We start from the raw sequence: 20,981 nt of genomic DNA on the forward strand, positions 1-20,981 counted from the left end.
TAAGGGCTGAAATAAATGTACTTCAAATACAGAAACAGGCTGCTGAAGGAAATGTGATCGTCTTTTAGTTTGCTCATAAAGTCACCAACATGCTCAAACAGTGTGTCGCTTTCCACAGAGACAGAGGTGAAGCTCAGGTTCGAATTTGCAAATTTAATTCTACAGACATATAACATTTCAAAATTCTAATTTGAAATTCTAACAATCAATCAATCAATCAATCAATCAATTTATTTTTGTATAGCCCAGTATCACAACAACAGCAGCCTCAGAGGCTTCAAGATGTTACATTGGTCGGTAAAAGTAAAAACAGTGAATAAGCATAATGGTAATATGTCAATATTTACAGTAACGAGACAGAACGAAGCAACCACCGCCTTAGACCCTCACATCCGGCAAGAAAAACCTCCAGAAACCCAGTGGGAGAAGAAGAGATCTTGGGGAGAACCACAGTATGGAGGGATCCCTCTCCCAGGGACGGACAGCTTTGGCAACAGCTAGCATGAGACAATAAGAAGTAAAGCCTGGGACTATGTTGAGGACAGTCCGTTGGACGGTCCAGCACCAGAACCACAGATCCCAGAAGTAGAATCAATCAGACTAATGTCATCTTAGAATATTGCATATCTTCAATACTATCTCCTACATGTAGTAAATAACACTCACCACAGCTGTCATGTTGGTCAGGGCTGGTCCAGTTACGAGGGCGGACCCAAAAGAAACCTGAATTTGGTTGTGACTTTTTATTTCTTACACTTCAAAATAAAACATCACCATCCCCTTCAAAATAATCTCCATCCACATTAATGCAGCGCTCCAGCCGTGTCTCCCACTTCACCAACGTGTCGTGACACTCGTGCGTAATTGTGCCATTTTTTGCTGGCTGCGATTTGTCTGTCACCTCCTCCACATCTGCAAACCGCTGTCCCTTCAGCTCTTTCAAACCCCCGGACCACTCATGGACCTGAGTCTTCCCAGAGCAGCATCCTTGTAGGCTTGCTGCAACAAGCTGAGTGTTTCTGCTGCTGTTTTCCAGCAAAAAGCAGAATTCAATGTTTGTGCTGCTCTGGCCTCCCACTTTAATGTCGCCATTTTGGAAAAATTGCAGACCGCCGCTGCACTCTGTTACTATAAATAGCGCCTGACAGGCGTCAGTGTCACTCTGGGAGCTCGGCTTTTTCACAGATATGCACGAGGCTTACCTGCAGCACATCTGACGGCCAGAAGTCCAAACTCATTATTATTAGTATTTTATGACCAAATTCCGGTTTCATTTGGGTTCACCCTCGTACACTTTAAACTCAGGACTTCCTGATCAGACCAGGCTGATAGTTGAGATTTTTCATTGATTGGGTATCGACAAAAAGCCAGTCTATGAACAGAGGGTTGTGGGGAATTGAACCTGAAGACTTCTTTTCGCGAGACGACCACTCTCCCAGCCGTGCCACAGCCACTCATTGAAAAGGGATGAAGGAGTTTCTGTGCTCAGCTGAACATGAACAGTTTCTTTACAGTGAATATTTATTTACCACCAGGAACATTTTTTTCATTTCTGCATTCAAGAACTTTTTTTTTATTTTATTATTATTATTATTATTATTTTAGAAATCCTTCCATAATTTTTTTATTTCTTCAGGTTGTCCTGAGAAGGACCCACATATCTGGTATTGATGAAGTGATCCTTTCCCTGTGTTTGGTAAGTGACTGATAAATGAAGAGCAGGGGTTGAGGAGGCACAGTGGAAAATGTGGAAATGTCAGAGAACAAATGGCCGCCGTGTAGGAACATGACAGCAGCGCTCCTGACAGAGCCAGCCCTTTAAGCCCCCCCCGCCTGCTTATTCAAAGCAGGGTCCTGATTCCTCGTACCGGCCCGATAAGAGGGTTGAAAAACAGGAACCCAATTCCATTATCACACTCCCTTATTGTCTGTATTAACCTTCCCCCATGCTAACTTGTTCCCGCCGTAATGCTACACTTGTCTGGACACAACACACCAACACACCACCGCACCACCGCACCACCGCACCACCGCACCACCGCCAGGAGCCAATCACACCATGCAAATGAAGAACAGACCACTGTGAAGCGGGGGATGAGAGAGAGACAGAGAGGGAGGGGGAGGGGTTCACTCTGCTTCATGTGCATCTGACGGGAAGGAGAGAAGAGAGAAGGAAAGTTGTTTTCCAGTTTGTCCTTGGTTCCATGCCTCCATGTTGAAAAGAGGAGAGTCAGGAAGAAAAACAGAAGTTCTCCTGAACCGTGGGTCCAGCAGGGTCCAGCAGGGTCCAGCAGGGTCCAGCAGGGTCCAGCAGGGTCCAGCAGGGTCCAGCAGGGTCCAGCAGGGTCCAGCAGGGTCCAGCAGGCGCAGAGCTCCTCCTCATAGAGGACCAGTACCAGGGAGGTTCAGGCTGCTGGTACCTCGCAGCTCTGCTCCAGCAGAGAGAAGCTTCTCTCCTGCTCACTGCTCCATCATCTGCATACGAGGAGAACTTTATTGTTTTATTTATTTTGGTGTCTGGCTCGAAATAAAATAAACAATCAATCAATCAATCAAAATTTTCTCCGTCCAGACAGTGAGTGGACCTCCACCATGAGGAGGGACGGAGGACAGGAGACAGCTTTACATCCTGCTGCTCTCTGTGTGGATTCTTCACTAAACACAGCACCAACTACTGGCCTGGCATGCTAACTGCATTTTCTTTTCTTTTTCTCGTTTTTATCGTAACGTTTCTGGAGGAAATCCTCCTTTGCAGCAGATGGTCGCTAATATTAACAGGCTCCCCCTCTGACCTGTCTTGAGCCAGATTGAATTCCAGTAGAAATGACCACACAGACAATTCTCAAACAAAGTGTGAAGCGCTTGACTTTCTGTCTGATTGTAATGGTCGCAGCGAATCTGAGTTGGCATTTCAAAGCTGGTTGTGTTGCTCTCGTCTTCCAGGATAGTTTAGAACTAACAGGAACATATGAGCAGGTTAACTCAGACTGAGGTCTGAAGACGATCCAAGAAAAATGTCAAATGAAAGTTTCATTAAAACTAAATTCAGCATCATGGTGTACACACACACACACACACACACACACACACACACACACACACACACACACACACACACACACACACACACACACACACACACACACACACACGCTTGGTCAGACTGCAGCTGGACCATGGTAGGAGGTGACTCCACAGTTACCTCCTCTAATGGCGACCTGCTCCACCCCCACCCCCCTTCCTCCAGCGTCACTGTCATTTAAAGCATTCCTCCTCTTCCTCGCTCCCTCACCCCCGCCACTTCCTCTCCGCGGGTGTATTTTAATTTATGCCCAGCATAGGAAGCACTCAATACGGCCCACTGTCTGCAGTGCAGCAGATAGCTGTTAATGAGAAGAGGTCCCCCCTCTTTATCTCTTTTCTTCTGCCCCCCATTATCTGGGTGCAGTCTATAAGCGTGCAGTTACCTTACGAGGTCCGATAACGCCCCAATAGGCAACCAGCACTGATGAGCTTTCTATACAGTGTGTGGCGCACAATGCCGCTATCAGGAGAGCAGACCTCTGCTTCCAAAAAGAGAGAGAGAGAGAGAGAGAGAGAGGGAGAGGGAGAGGGAGAGGGAGGGAGAGAGAGAGAGATGGATGCAGTCACACTAGCAGGGCCGGCTCTCTCCGAATATCCTCTGATTTACAATGGCGGCCCCATCGAAACTCCACGGCTCATAGTCTGGCTCTCTCTCTCTCTCCTCTCTCCCCTCTCTCTTTCTCCTCTCTATCCTCTCTATCCTCTCTCTTCCCCCCTCTCTCTCTCCTCTCTCTCCTCTCCTCTCTCTTCCCCTGTCTCTCTCTCTCTCTCTCCTCTCTCTCCCCCTGTCTCTCTCTCTCTCTCCTCTCTCTCCCCTGTCTGTCTCTCTCTCTCTCCCTCTCTCTCTCTCCTCTCTCTCCCCTGTCTCTCTGTCGCTCTCTCTCTCTCTGCTCACCCTCTCTCTGTCAGCTGCAGCAGTTTCTTATCTCCCCCCTCTTCCCTCTTCTGCCTGAGAGATAACAGTAATTCTTCTCCGTGCTGCACCCCCCCACCTCACTCGCCTCACACACACACACACACACACACACACACACACACACACACACACACACACACACCAAACACATGCACAACCTACACACACACACACATTCATCTCTCATTAAGCTTCCAGTTTCAACACAGAGCAGTGAAGTCTGTGCACAATTGCATGTGGCCGAAACACACACACACACACACACACACACACACACACACACACACACACACACACACACACACACACACACACACACACACACACCACACACACACACACACACACACACTCACAGAGCACAGACAGATGCTGGCATTGCCTTTCTGCTCAGTCTAGATAAAGGGTTAAGACTGAACTCGGACGGGCCTCTTTGTGAGATCGGGTTTGTGGCTGTAGGAAGTGACACGAGTGAAGGGAAGAGAAGGAAGGAGAAATAAAATCAAGTGTTCGACTACAGATTATTTTATCGGTTGCTTAGAGTAAGAAAACTATATTTCTCCATTTTTTATTTTTTCTTGCTTCATTGATACTACATTTACTCCTCTCTCTTTATGTATATGTATATTATATATATATATGTATATATATATATATATATATATATATATATATATATATATATATGTATATATATATATATATATATATATATATATATATGAGATATATATATATATGTATGTATAGATATATATATATAAAATGTATTTGTGTGTGTGTAGATATATACAAGCACTGAGACACACTTATACACTTATATATATTATCTGTGTGTGTGTGTGTGTGTGTGTGTGTGTGTGTGTGTGTGTGTGTACTTTCTTCTGTGGCTGAAGCCCGGAGTGTTGCAGCCAGATAAAAGAATTAGTGGTTGCACACAGGGACCGGGGCGCTAAGTACAGCTGAGAATTAGAATGTCTATCTCTGTCGCTCTCGGCTCATCCGCTCCAGCTAGCCGCGCTTCGCACTCGTAAACAATTTAATCTTTTCACTACAGTTTTGGAGAAGAGAAAAGGAATGAATGTGTGTGAGCGAGAGCGGCCGAGAGACGGGGGGAACACGGCGTTGTGGACATTACCCCCAGCCCATCCTTCATCCCTCAGCCGCCACGCTTCGCCCTCTTCCTCTTCCTCACATCCTCTCACAGACCTCTCCTTTTAAACAAGAAACCTGACGCAAACGCTTGTAAGGTGCTTGAAGATTGAATCAGCTCGCTTTCATTTCCCTCCCCTCGCCGCCATTCTTTCAGGCCCTTCTCCCTTCTTTCTTTCGCTCACAGCATCCCATTCAGCTCCTCCCCCACTCCCTTCTCCCTTCCTCTTCTCTCCACCTTTTTGAAATTGAAGATGTGTAGAGGCTTGGGCTTTGGGGCCAGAGTCTATTTTGGAGCTGTAATAAAATTCATAGCCTGACACACACACACACACACACACACGGTCCAGGGAACTGCTCTCCAGCATATAGTGGTCTCCTGCTATATTACCTTTAAACCATCCCTCATATGTGCAGCACTTCAGCAGCCACACCATATTTTGTAACACTCCAGCAGTGTACTGTCTTTATTCATAGTAAACTATCAATTCACTGCAACAATATACTTCACAGCCCGCTGTGGGGAGAGACTGTAGCTAAGGTGAGAAGAATTATGGCAAATGTCAGAACACACACTCAATAATCTTGATTAATAGGCCGTCGTGTCGCATGGAGCCAACACCTCGCTGCTTAAAAGCCATTTTACTATGGGCTGTGGCACAATTTGTATTTTTCTCCTAGAAGACCTGGAGCAGTGTAAACAAACTGTGGACTGTTTGAGCGTCGAGTGCAGGCTCATCAAAGTCACGGTGGTTCAGGAGGCTCATGCAGCCCAGTCTGTCAATAAATACATTTACTGCATTAAATTAAAAAACAAAGACCTGAACAACTGGAACCTTTTGGAGAAAGAACAGAAATATGTTTTTCAAAAATCGCTCCAGATGACGTGTTGAAAAAGCCGGTGTCGGATCTGTGTTGTTCTGCATGACAGTGAGGGACAGAGAGCAGGTTAGCCGGCTCGCTCTCTGAAATGTCTCCAGTGATGCTCTTCAGTGATCGATGACGGGACAAAGGAACTAAAAGACAACAGAAGAAGCAAATGGCAAAAACAATATTTCAGTTTAGAGTTCCTTTTCAAACTCATCGTGGGAATAATCTGATCTGTTCTGTCCTCCCGGATGCTTCTGAGACACAGTGCTATGACTGGTCAGCTGGATTTGACCCTGATGACCTTTGGTCCTGCAGCAGCAGCTCCTGTCCTGCAGCTGAGAGGCCTGATCAGGCCTCTGCTGAGCGAACCCTGCTCAGCAGCTCAGGAGGCCTGAGGCTGGCTGCAGTGCTTTGCCACCCTGGATGCCTCCACGCCACGGTGCAGAGGGCCGGTTTTGGGCTGAAGACCGTTAACCTCATGTCTGAAGAGCTGGGCTCGCTCGTCACGCTTCCCCCAGCACTCACGTCGAAATGGCAGTCTGAAGCTTTCCAAACACTGAGGTCATTGTGTTTTTCGACGCTGTCTTTCAGATGTCCTCCAGGAAATGCTGAACGTCACCGACTGAAGCGCCGATAAACAAGACAGGAAATTAAAAGTGAGGTCCCGCTCTCACAAATGCAAATGTTTAGCTTCACAGTGTTGAAGTTATCTGAGTTCCAGCAGCTGAAGACGGCTCACCAGTGTCAGGATTCACAACGTGTGCACGAGACAGGGTGACGTATGGAAATGTGTCTCCGAGCAAGGAGGAACGCAGGAAACGCAGAGGGACGAGTGTGAATGAGACGAGAGGCAGAGGGAGGATGAAGGGGACGATGGGGAGGAAGATGAAGATCAGAGGGTGGCAAGGCAAGGCCCTGAGCATTCTGGGTAAGGAGATAACACCCTCATTTCAATTCATATACTGACACACACACACACACACACACACACATACACACACACACACACACACACACTGTACAGCTTCTGTTAACAAGAGAGAGAAACATGCAGCAGTGAGTGGCTGCAAAACACACACACACACACACACACACACACACACACACACACACACACACACACACACACACACACACGCGCATGCATGAGCACACCACACACAGTCAGAAGTTGCATAAAGTGATTTCAGGTGAGTGATTGGGTGACGTGGATATTACGTAAAGCCCAGATTTTGCCAGAGTTTTTAAAAGGGATTACAAATGAGCAACTGTTGGTTTCATGGACAAAGTTTGGCCTTACTAAATGCAGAGCTGAGGGTTGTTGTTGTTGTTGTTCTTGTTGTTGTTCTTCTTGTTCTATGAGTGTGTGTCTATGTTTGGTACAGCCGTCTGCTGAGATGAGTCTGTAACTGAGAATCCAGATGAGGCCATCCCGTCTCCCAGTTGGTCCTCTTTCCAATTCACTTGGTCATTAGTAGTAACCATGACCATGAGCTGTGGCGGCGAGAGGGAGGAGGCTGGTGTCAGGGGCAGCCGGAGCTAAATACACCTGTCATTTAAAACATACATCTGTCCTGCAGGGAAATATATTCAGCAATAATGAGCTGAAGTATTAATTTATGTAAATGACATCCTATTGTGCAAACTGTAAATGAATCATGCTCATGCTTTCATAAAATATACATGTAGATTAATACACAGGCCTCCTTTGCAGTTGCAGTGAAGGCAGTTCAGGCAAATCATGTCGAAGTACAAGGTCTTTCATTTGATTTTGAGTGCAACAAAAAATGAACGTAAGACTTCCTTCACATAGTTTAGTTGGTGTGAAGTTTGAAGACCAGGAAAAACAAAAACCTCACTGAGTCACATTCTGTAACTCTGGCCTACCTTCTCGGTCCGGTCTGGATTATCAAACGAGAAGCGATGTTCCATGATGAACCCAGACTGTCTGGAGAAACAGGAACTCCAGTCCCTCTCTCCACTGCTGTGTTGTGTGAATGTTGGGTGAGGAAGTCATGAGCTCTGCAACGCCCCGCGACGTGCACGAGTTCATGAACTACTGACTAAATCAGTTCATCTCCAAACAGTTAGAAGAATCCATCTGGAGAAATGCATTGTGGGCAAGAAGACTCAAACTGCATTTTCCTCAGCGTCTCTCTCTCATAGCTCTCCAGTGTTCATTTAGAATTCCTCTCTCTTCGTGTCTATTCCTCTCTTCCCCACTCCCTCCCTCCTCTCTCTCTCTGCCTCTCTCGCCCGCCCCCCGGCCCCCCCTCTCTGAGCCGTTACTGTGAGTCCCAGTTAGATTCAGGTCAGAGACGAAGAGGCGAGGCGAATTTGATTCCAGCTCCCCCGCTGTCCAGACATGTAGTGGGTGACAGATTTAGAAGGAGGGAAGCGATGGGGAGGAAAAGAGTTCACAACAATGAAAAAAAGGAAAAAAAAAACCTCATCAGTTGACTGCCAGCCAGCCCACACCTCTCATCCCGACCGTCTCGTCACTTCACATCTGCTTCCAACATCGACCTGCAAAATGAAACTGCCAGGGGAATCTGGAATTCACACAACATATCGATGGGAATGGAGTAAAAGTACATTCAAACTGGACATTAAAATATATGTGTTAATGTGTAATCCCATTACAAGCTGGAGTCGTCAATCTCATCAGGAAATATGGAATCATTCATGTTGAGCATTGATTCCCATCATAGCTTCACCTGCTGCCCGATCACCAGATAACGTTCCAGAGTTCCCCTGACTCCACGGAATCACAGCTGAGAGGTCCTGGCTCCGTCTGGTTCTCCAACACACCGACGAGACCAGCATCAGCTGAGAGGTCCTGGCTCCGTCTGGTTCTCCAACACACCGACGAGACCAGCATCAGCCGTCACACCAAGCCCAGTGTCTGTGAAATGTCAACTGTAATTAGATGGAAATTCAGCAAGCTGTGGTAGTTTGGTACGTCCGGTGAACAAGAGGCTGTTGGACGACGGCCGAACATGTTCAGGGTTCAGGGTTTGGGGTTCAGGGTTCAGGGTTTGGGGCTCAGGGTTCGAGGTTCAGGGTTCAGGGTTCAGGGTTCGGGGTTCAGAGTTCAGGGTTCAGGGTTCAGGGTTCGGGGTTCAGATTTCGGGGTTCAGGGTTCGGGGTTCAGAGTTCGGGTTCAGGGTTCATGGTTCAGGGTTCAGAGTTCGGGGTTCAGGGTTCGGGGTTCAGAGTTCGGGGTTCAGGGTTCGGGGTTCGGGGTTTGGGGTTCAGAGTTCGGGGTTCAGGGTTCGGGGTTCGGGGTTCAGGGTTCAGAGTTCGGGGTTCAGGGTTCAGCGTTCAGGGTTCATGGTTTGGGGTTCAGAGTTCGGGGTTCAGGGTTCAGATTTGGGGTTCAGGGTTCGGGGTTCAGGGTTCGGGGTTCGGGGTTCAGAGAGACTCTTCACCACTGACAGCTCAGGCTCATTAATGCAGCATGGCTTCACCCCAAAACATGGCACTCCTTGGATTTTGGGTTTCATTTCCATTTCCACAACTAACAACAGCTCCCAAGGTGAAACTTTTCAAAAATGCCCCGACTCTATCGCTGTGGAAACATCACTTTTGAAAAAGATTCAGACTCTGCCTTGGTGTAGATGGAGGAACATCTGCTCCTGGTTCTGGTCCGGGTTCTGCTCACCCCCCATCTCCTGGTCCTGGTTCCAGTCCAGATCCTCCTGGACTTGGTAGTTTCAGAGTTGACAGTCACTGTAACAATAATCCAACTTGGTGTTCTGTCCAGATGAATTTCTGAGTTCTCCATTGTTAGTGTTCAGAGTGAATTGTTTTCCGTGTTCTCCGGTATAAATGTTTAGAGTGTATTCTCTGCAGCATGTGTGTGTGGTTTCATTAGCAATACAACCTACATGGTTTTCAGTGTTTTTGATTTTCTTTTCTGAGGCAAAAAACCCAAAACAATGCAATTTCACTGGTTGTGTTGTGTGAACGTGACTTCAGCTTATGTGTCATTAAATGAAGTGATCACTTCCTTTGGCTTTATTTAAAATTCCCAAGTCACACTGATAACAAATGAACATGTTCTGTGAGAAGTGAAATAAATCTACAAGAAGACTTCTGTCTTCACCTTTTGAAATTCCACATGGAAAACTGGGAAAATTTAAACCTTCAGAAATTTTTCAGAGATTTTCAGAGACTCGTATCAATCACTCAGGACACACACACACACACACACACACACACACACACACACACACACACACACACACACACACACACAGACACAGTTTAACAGACTGGAGCTGTAGGGAGCCCAGGCCGTTCACGGGTCCACCGTGTGACCCGTCCTCCGTCTCCCAGTCCCCGCCTGCCCGGACCCGGCCTCGGCTCCTGCAGCTCGCCCTGCAGTCAGCCTCACTTTGTGTCAGACACATTTCCAGCGATCCCTCACAGCCGACACGCCTGGTCTAACGAGCTCCAGAAGCTGAGGTTAAGCATGTGCCATTATCACTGCCTCCTATCTGGACCTCCCAGCAGCTGACCCTACTGGGCGGGCGCCATCGGCTCCGCCCCCCCGGAGGTCACACACACCGCCCCCGCTCCCTGGATAAACCCTTCTCCAACGCTGATGACAGCACGATTTAAGGAAAAAGGGTCGCAGGTGAATAGAGTGAGGACGCTGGTGGATGGATGGTGCCGGGTGGAAAGGTCGGTGAGTCAGAGAGGAGAGAGAACCGTGATGGCGATGGCGGATAAGACTCAATTTGGAAAGTCGTGTAGTGGGAAATAACTGTTTTTTGCCCCATCATGTCATACAGCAAGGGCACCTACGTGCCTGCCCACTGGCTATAGAGTCGAAAGGAGGTGTGTGTGTGTGTGTGTTTGTGTGTGTGTGTGTGTGTGTGTGTGTGTGTGTGTGTGTGTGTGTGTGTGTGTGTGTGTGTGTGTGTGTGTGTGTGTGTGTGTGTGTGTGTGTGTGTGCTTATGGCAAACCCCCTGCTTTTTTTCAGGTGGGATTTACTTGGTCTGCAGTTAATAGGTGATAAAGTTCAAGGGGGAGGGAGGGTGGAGGGATTAAAGATGGAGTGTTGATTCGATGGAGAGCAGTGTGGGGGGAGCAGGTGTTTATCCACCCTCTGACAGACAGACAGACAGACAGACAGGCAAGCAGACGGACAGGCAGACAGGCAGGAAGACAGGCTGACAGACAAGCACTGGGTTTCACCTGGCGCTATGTAAATAATATAACTGAATATCCATCCATCCATCCATTTTCCACCGCTTATCTGGGACCGGGTCGCGGGGTCAGCAGTCTCAGCAGTCTCAGCAGAGATGCCCAGACTTCCCTGTCCCCAGACTTCCCTGTCCCCAGACACTTCCTGGAGGATCTGGAGGGGATGCAGGCCAGCCAAGAGACATAGTCTCTCCAGTGTGTCCTAGGTCTTCCCTGGGGTCTCCTCCCGGTGGGACATGCCCCGAATTCCTCCCCAGGGAGGTGTCCAGGAGGCGTCCTAAAGAGGTGCTGAGCCTCCTCAGCTGCTCCTCTGGATGTGGAGGAGCAGCAGCTCTACTCCCAGCTCCTCCCTGGTGACTGAGCTCCTCCCCCTGTCTCTAAGGGAGCCCAGCCACCCTGTGGAGGAAACTCATTTCAGCCACTTGTATCCGGGATCTTGCCCTTTCGGTCATGACCCAAAGCTCATGACCATAGGTGGGGTGGGGGGGGGGGGGGGGGGGGGCTGACCGGTAAATCCAGAGCTTTGCCTTCCAGCTCAGCTCCCTCTTCACCACAATGGACCGATACAACGACTGCATCACTGCAGCTAGAGCCATATGAAATCCGTGTTAACGGAATCGCGGACGGAATCGCGGAAATGACCAATAAAAACGGAATTAGAATAAAACGCGGAATATTGCGGAATTCGTCCTAATCTGGTCTGAAATTCAGTTTTCGGGAGAAAATGGAACCTTATAATGCAAAGCAAACATGCCGGGGGGACCGCCCGAGCTGCTGCAACGTGTACGTCACTTCCACAGCGCTGCTAACATGCTAAAGGTGCGTTCACACGCTTTCTGCAATTTTGCGTCAAAATACAATTGAAAACAAATGTGAACGCACGTTCCAGCCACGACGAGACGCAACGCAACAACACGATGTCCAAGCGAGCTGCTCCCTCCCCTCTCACACATTCAAAAAAGTTATGAAACTCCACGCTAAGCGCTAAATACAGAGCAGAACAGTACACGGACTTTTATGCTTCAGGGGAAAAGCTTTTTTGTAAATACTGTTAACGTACTGTGGACTGGACTCGCAAAGACGCATGCGACTAATTGAAAAGTATTTCTTTGTTGCAGGACTTCAAACATTAAATGGACTGTTAAATTCTATTAAATTGTGGACATTTTTTCATTTCCACTTACCAGACACCTTTTTTATGGTAAAAATGAGCATAAAAAACAAAATACCAAATTCAGAAATATTAAAACGGAAAAAACGGAATTGGGGAAAAAATAAAACGGAATTGGGGAAAAAATAAAACGGATTTCATATACCTCTAACTGCAGCTGCTGCACCGATCCGCCTATCAATCTCACCTCCCTTCCTCCTACACCTGAGAACAAAACCCCAAGGCTCTTGAACTCGTACAGTCAGAGCAAGGTCTCTCCTGCAACCTGGCGAGGGCACACCACCTTCTTCCGGTTGAGAACGATGGCTTCGGATTTGGAGGTGCTGATCGTCATCCTTGTCGCTTGGCACTCGGCTGTGAACCACCCCAGTGCATGATGGTCCAGGTTCGATGGAGCCAACAGGACCAGATTCCTACTTCACTCATACAGAGACCGGACGGCCCTTAACAAGGGGTCCCGGACTCCATATTCCTGAAGCCCCACCCCACAAGACACCACGAGGGAAGCAGTTGAATACCTTCTCCAAGTCCACAAAACACATGTGAACTGTTCGGCTTAGCTCCCATGAACCCTCAAGCACCCTATGGAGGGTCACGAGCTGGACCATTGTTCTGCATCCAGGAAAAAAACCACATTGTTCCTCCTGGATCCGAGGTTCGACTAGCGGTCGATTCCTCCTCTCCAGGACCCTGGACTTTCCCGGGGAGGCTGAGGAGTGTGATCCCCCTATAGTTGGAGCACACCCTCTGGTCCCCCTATTAAAAAAGAGGAACCACCACCCTGGTCTACCAATCCAGAGGCCCTGTCCCCGACCACCACGCGATGTTGCAGAGACGTGTCAACCAAGACAGTCCCTGCACATCCGGAGACTTAAGATACTTGAGGCGAATCTCGTCCACCCCCGGTGCCTTGCCACCGAGGAGCTTACCGACCACCTTGGTGACTTCAGCTTGGATGATGGACGAGTCCACCTCTGAGAGCTCAGCCTCTGCTTCCTCCACGGAAGATGTGGCGACGGGATTGAGGAGGTCCTCGAAGTATTCCTTCCACCGTCCAATAATATCCCCCCAGTTGAGGTCAGCAGCTCCCCACCTCCACTGTAAACAGTGTTGGCGGAGACCTGCTTTCCCCTCCTGAGGCACCGGACGGTTTGGCAGAATTTCTTCCAAGGCCGACCGATAGTCCTCCTCCATGGCCTCCTGAACTCCTCCCAGACCCGAGTTTTTGCCTCCAGAACAGCTCAGACTGCAGTACACTTGCTTTGCCGGTATCTGTCAGCTGCTTCTGGAGTCCCACGAGCTGACAAGGCTCGATAGGACTCCTTCCTCAGCTGGACAGCACCGGGTTCGGGGGTTTACTCCACAGCAGCACCGGAGACCTTACGACCACAGCTCCGGGCAGCTGCTTCTACAATGGAGGTGGAGAACATGGTCCACTGGGACTCAATGTCCCCAGCCTCCCTCAGGACATGAGAGAAGCTCTCCCGGAGGTGGGAGTTGAAAACCCTGCTGACAGAAGGTTCCACCAGATGTTCAGACCCTAACAACACGTTTGGGTCTGCCAAGTCTGTCGGGTTTCCTCCTCCACCAGTGAATACAACCAGTGGTGGGGCAAGGGTCCTTGTTGGCTCCAAGCAAAAAAATTCATCGGGCCCCCACCCCATCCGTGCACAACGAAATTTTTTTTTTTTTGTTCAGAATTTTTGGGACATTTGATATGTATTAGAGCTGGGCAATGATTAAATTCCTTAATCGTGAGTAATTGTAATCCTGGAGTTAATCGTGATTAATCGTGATTAAAATGGCTCATTTGAAGTCGTCTGCCAAGGCCATTCAAAATGTGTGCGTGTTACATAAATAAGAAATAAATAATCAAGAAAGAGTTTCTGTTTATTCAGTTATACATGAATAATCAGCAGCATCACACGTAACCAACAGGTAATCTGACACAGTTCCGTGTTCATGTGTCATCAACCAAGTCACAACCAAGTCAAACAGATGAAAAATGGAGTTTTCTTATGAGCGCACACTTCCTCAAACTTCATCATATCTCCGACTCTCAGACAGAGAAGGCAGGATAAATTCATTCACGCCGAATTGTGCCTCTTCCTCACCTTAATTAAGCCAGATTGTGTGTTGAAGGGAAATGTACTTTGTTTTGTGTGTTTTCAGTGCCTGAAGAAGGCTCAGTGGGAGAAACGGTGCACCGGCAAAACACGTCATTTAAGTTTGATTTTCATTTTTTTCATATTTGCGCTCCTGATTTCAGTGTGTGCCTTATACCAGCCTTCTCCTAGCGATTTTTCTGATAATTTGGCCGAGTTCTATATGGCAAATAATGAGGAATGGACCGTGTTTCACCGCTAAAAGCGCGAGCGTGTTTTTTTTTACGTCAGCAGGAGCACGGTGTGACTCTCGGCGCAGGACAGGTTCGGCTTGTTCACCCCCCCACAGTGTTATTCAGCCAGACTGGGCAAGGCAGACATCCACACTAAAATATATCAAAGTGAATTGCATAGCTTGCATGTGTAGACACAGCTCCTGGACCCAACTTTGAAAAGCTGAGATAACGGCGACATTTTTTTTCTCGCGCGATAAGAGTCTTGCTGTAACGCAGCACGTTACCGCCGTTAACAGCCCAGCTATAATATGTATACTGAAAAACTTACACAACCCCTAATCTCTTCTATTAGACCCAGGGACCAACAGAAGTCCTTGAAAGCCCTGGCTTGTCAATAATCATATTATACAATAAACCTTGCGGCTCGCCTGATTGACGCAGACAGCGCTGAAGGCTGATAGGGCCGTGCGGGGCCCCCCCAAGGGGGTTTGCTACGTCGTCGTTTCATAATTGCATCATAAATGCCGACTGTTGTCGTTTCTGTGCAGTACATGTATTAGCACTTGGGGTGCCTGGTCTCTCAGGGGCCTCCTTGCGGGGCCCCCCTAAAAGCCAGGGCCCCAGGTAATTGCCTGGTTTGCCTGTTGGCACGCCCCGCCTCTGAATCCAACTCACCACCAGGTGGAGATCGGTCCACAGCTCTGCTCCTCTCTTCACCCGAGTGTCCAAAACACAAGGTCAGAGGTCAGATGACACGACAACAAAGTAGATCATTGACCTCCAACCTAGGGTGTCCTGGTGCCAAATGCACTTATGGACCCCCTGTGCTCGAACATGGTGTTTGTTATGGACAAACTGTGACTAGCACAGAAGTCCAATAACAGAACACCACTCGGGTTCAGACCAGGGAGGTGATGTGGAATAATGCTTTGTTTTCAAAGTCCTCAGGAACACAGTGTGAAGGCCGCTCTGTTTTGTCTGAAGTCACTTGGAAACAGCGTCTGCTAGTCTCGTGAGATCTAGCTATATGACCTGGCATGGCCGGGAAGTCCTGCCAGAGTCGGGTTGGATTCTCTCCGGAGCAACAGCCTTGCTCTCAATCAGCTGATTTGTGTGTGCTTCCTCTGCAATCCTCAATAAATCCTCCTTGTGCAGCGTCAACACCTTGAGTCGTCATCTTTGGCTCCGATTCACCAAAAATTCCATAACAGGAAGCTGTGCGTCCCAATCACCCTCCTCCAGGCCTCACTGTCGCTGCCCACGTGGGTGTTGAAGTCCCCCAGTAGAACAATGGAGTCCCCGGTCGGAGCACTGTCCAGCACCCCTCCCAGGGACTCCAAGAAGGCTGGGTACTCTGCACTGCTGTTCGACCCATAGACCGAAACAACAGTGAGGCACCTATCGCCAACCCGAAGGCGCAGGGATGCGACCCTCTCATTCACTGGGGAGAACTCCAACACCTGGCGCTGAGCTGTGGGGCTATAAGCAAACCCACTGCAGCCCGCCGCCTCTCACCGCGGGCAACGCCAGAGAAGTGGAGAGTCCAGCCCTTCTCCAGAGGTTGGGTTCCAGAGCCCAGGCTGTGTGTGGAGGTGAGCCTGACTATATCTAGCCGGTACCTCTCAACCTCCCTCACAAGCTCGGGCTCCTCCCCCCACAACGAGGTGACATTCCATGTCCCTAGAGCCAGTCTCTGTGTCTGAGGATCGGGTCACCGGACACCCTGCCATTGGCTGCCATGCAATCCAGACTGCACCCGGCTTAGTGCAATTCATTTAAACTTTATTTCTATCGTACCAAATACAGTTATTTCTAGGCACTTCTACAGAGGAAAGCCACCAGTTCCCAGGGTTGGGAAGTAATGGATTACATGGAGCAGCGTTGCGTATTTAGAATACAAAATTGGAGTCACTATAATCCGTCACAGTTACAAGTTAAATTTTGTGTATTTTGAATACAGTTACTTTCTCCAAAAAGAGATTACTTGTAGGGATTACTTTACAGCATGGTTTCCAAATGGTGTGCAGCTGGATTCTGTGACAACACAGATAATTATTGTGAATTCCAGTCCAAGTGAAAAGTAAAAGGACAGAAACGAGGTCAGAGTAGGACAGTGTTCCAGGTCCGCCTCCCAGAGTCCTGCTGAAGCTCCTGATTGGTTTCATGGCAGATCAGCAGAGTGTGGAGCTCCATGCTCCATGTCTTCTTCTCTGGTGTATTTCTGGCAGAGTTACGGAGTTACAGCGCCACCTACAGGCCTGACATTGGAACTCCATTGATTTCTCGTCTGTCATTCTCATGATGTCCTGTGGGAGCAGACACACTAAAACCATAAAATATTCATATTCCAGAAATATTGAGCCTCAAAGTTACTTTAATTCAACCACAAAGTTTTATAAACCAGAAATGATACAGGTATTTTCCAAAAGTTACAAGGATTACCATCCTCAATAATCAATAGAAAAGCCTTCATGAGCTATGAACTTATTTTGGACCATTTTCAGTGATGAGCTCCAACTCTTCTATTTTCAACATGTCCTCCATTTAGTCCTCATAGCCTGTCCCTCTAAAGAGACACCTGTCTCCAGGGGACACCACCCCTTGGATTTTAGGGTGTTCCTTCATCAGGGGCTTTACTTTATACAATTACTGGATAAATAATTATTTTGGATTTAAAAAAATTACAATAAGACACAATATTTCCAGCAGCACAAGTTTCAGTGCTGACACAAATTGTTACATCTATAATTTGTAGTTGAGGACCATGGACAGCACACATTCCTTGCATTGACAGTTCTTTGAGCTTAATTTCTGCTGAGTTTTCTTTGTCTCGTTTTAATTTTGTGACCTGTCTGGTCTCAGTGCTGCTATTGCTGTTGTGATTAAGTTATTTATTTAAAAAATATTATGGTTGTCTTTGACTCATTTTATTTGGCATCAGTAAATAATGAACACAACAGGCGTTATTAAGGCTATTTGGCAGAACAGGTGTGTCTTGAGATTCTGACTGGTCCTCTGGTGTTCCTGGGACACAAAACATTTGGGAACCACTGCGTTAGACTAATCTAAAGTAAACTAAAAGTACCGTATTGGCCCGAATATAAGACGATGTTTTTTTCCAGAAATTGCATCCCCAAAAGTGGGGTGGTGTTATAATCGCGGACTTACGGTAGATGGTCAATACACATCCGCGCCGCTAGATGGAGCCAAAGTATCACTGAGCAGAGAGCGAGTGGAGCGATGAAATGAGATCAAATGATCTGATGAAAAATGGCGGATCATCTGGAACAAAGGGGCTGAACGCTGGACAACTGAGCAACAACAGAGGAGAAGTTATGATACCAACTTTAAACTGATGGTGATCAACGCAGCAGAGTCATCAAACTACTGCCAAGCTGCAGGAGATCTGGTGGAGCAGAGCCTCGTTCTGATTGGAGAGCACAGAAAAAACACTACAGATGCTAACACTATGAGAAAAGCTTTCCGTGGTCCTGAGAGACGCTTCAGAGAGACTGATAGAAGGATGAGAGAATACGTCTCTGAAAGACAGAAAGACGGAATGTCCACCACCAGAGCCTGATTCAGCTGAAGGAGCTGGACAGTTATTTACATCATTTATGCAGTTTTGACCCCTTGAGGTTCTTATTTGTTGCTTATTGTTTCTTATTTTGAGAAAGAAAATATATTTTTTATTCAATAGGCTACTGTAGTAATATCTTTTCATTTTACATCTCGTGAAATGTTATCTCAGTAGTGAGTTTTGAGTTTACAATAATTGTATAATAAAAAGTTGTTTTATGAGTGACCTTATTGTCTTCAGCATTTTTTTTCTCCACACAATGATCTTTGAAAAATAGGGGTCATGTTATAATCAGAGTCGTCTTATATTCGGGCCAATACGGTAATCCAAAAGTATTCGGAATATATTACTTTACCTGAGTAATCCACAGGAAAATTTTGCAGATTATATTTTAGGACAAGTAATCAATAATCTGTAGGGGAACACATTTTAATAGTAACCCTCCCAACATTCCACTATTCCACATAGGTGACTGTGGAAACTAGACACTCCTTGTAAAAAGGAAGAAACCTGCAGAACCAGACTCAGAGGAGGAGACTTTTCATAGAATCTGTAAAGACTGCGTCTGGACCTGGTAGAAAGGCATTCTCATGATGTACTCAAACTGTATTCTATATTGAGAAATGTTCGAAGCAGCTGAGGGACAATGGTCTTTGCTTGATTTCCATGTGGAGAAGGGATCAGTGCTGCGTCAGTATGAATGTGTGCAGGTGTCGTGTTGTGGACGGATGAATTCTCTGCTCTTCCTGTGCTACTGCTGCCTTCCAGCTGTGTCTCTGTCACGTCTCCTGGCCCTCCAGGTCCATCAGCAGCATGTGTGGACAGACGGCTCCGAAGCTTCTTTCAGATTTGGCATCGGTGAATAAACAGAGACCAACCAGAACCTTCCTGCTCCAGACCACAGCCCATTTCCCCCACAGCCATCTGGAAAAAAAAAGAATCCGTCCAGACCTGAATCTATGGTCCATCACCTTCAGGCTCACGCTCAGAGCGCCTTTACACCTGGCAGCTCCTCACCTGTGGGAATGTAGCTGTCCTGCCCCGTGTGCAGAAGAGAGCTGCAAAGTCTGAGAAGTTGACAGTTATTACTGGTTAATCACTCAGATTCTGAGACTAGCTCAGGTGGCTGCAGGACTAATTCCATCTCCTCCATAAAGACCAAGGTGGAGCAGCTGGATCTGGCTGACAGGCTGGAATTCAGACTCAGAGTGAGGAAACCTGAGACAAATCTTTGGAATCAGAGCAGATTAATCATTAGCTGTGTTTACTGATGACTCCTGTCTCTTTGATGCATCTTTCTTGATAGTTTGACACACTTTTAGTACAGCTTTTCAATGAGTTTTTTACATACATATTTGTGTTAATTGTAGTAAAACAGTTTCCAGTCCCTGTTCTGTTGTCCATAGTCAGACCAAACATCTCTTTGTGTCACACCCCACTGATATGTATGCAATTTCAATAAACCTGCCCTTTATTTCTGCAGCAGTTCTTTTGGCTTGTTTTTTTTTACATAAATATCTGTATAGAAAGGCCAAACAGAGACTTTTGTGCATAGTCAAAATAACATATAAGGAACATGTATTCAAAACCCTTTCAGAATTGATCAAACTGGCCTTCTTATTTGAAAGAGTGTCATTATACTTAGAAAAGCTTAAAAAATGCTTAAACCAGTTTGTAAATATCACATGTACAGAAGCTGTTTTATTGCAGGTCTGACCAGTCAGCAATAAGTTCACAACAAGCCACTCATATTTTCATGGCAAAGTTAAGATGTCTCTCAAAGTTTAACAGCTCAAAGCCTCTGTTCAGATATTCATGGTGTCAGCTGAGATCAAACCTGTAACCTTCATAACCGAATCATTCCTGCCAACAGCCAGAAAATCTCTGATTCTGCTTTGAATCACTGGAATTCAAGAAACTGAATCAAAGTCAATGAAAAAGGCAAGTTTTTTCTACACCTCCTTTTTCCACTTCTTTTAGCCCCCCCCCCCCTTTACACACACACACACACACACACACACACACACACACACACACACACACACACACAAACATGTATTGTGCGTTGATATTGTGTGTTTTGTATGGGGTTGCTTCCTGATCCATTGGGTCTGGGCTGTTTTCGGGGCACGCTGCCAGCCCTGGGCGTCACGGCGGACTGGCGGGTGCCGTCACGGTCGGCGTGCTGAGCGGTCCAGCACCGCTCGGCCGATCCTCTGCCGGTGATGCTGCCTGCATGTCGTCAGTCCTGGCACCCACTGCACACTTCACAGGGAGGCTGAAAATTAAACCGGGGCTCCCTTCCCGGCTGTGGCCCGGCCAAGCGCCTGTGTGTGTGAGAGTGCTTCTTATGTTGAGTGGGAGGCACATGTGGGTGTGTGAGTGTGTCGGGACTAAAGTCTGGCCTCCAGGTTGCGCTTCAGTGTGACTTTCTGCTCACTTCTGAGGCGTCACACTAAACACACTGTGTGTGTGTGTGTGTGTGTGTGTGTGTGTGTGTGTGTGTGTGTGTGTGTGTGTGTGTGTGTGTGTGTGTGTGTGTGTGTGTGTGTTCATGAGGTCTCGCTGCGAACTGTGAAACAAACAACGCAGCTCCGCTCTCATTCTCCCTGTTCCTTTCTTGCTGCTTCCTCTTGGCTGTGCTGACCTCCA

Source organism: Salarias fasciatus, chromosome 14 (assembly GCF_902148845.1).
Source record: "Salarias fasciatus chromosome 14, fSalaFa1.1, whole genome shotgun sequence".
Taxonomy (NCBI): Eukaryota; Metazoa; Chordata; class Actinopteri; order Blenniiformes; family Blenniidae; genus Salarias; species Salarias fasciatus.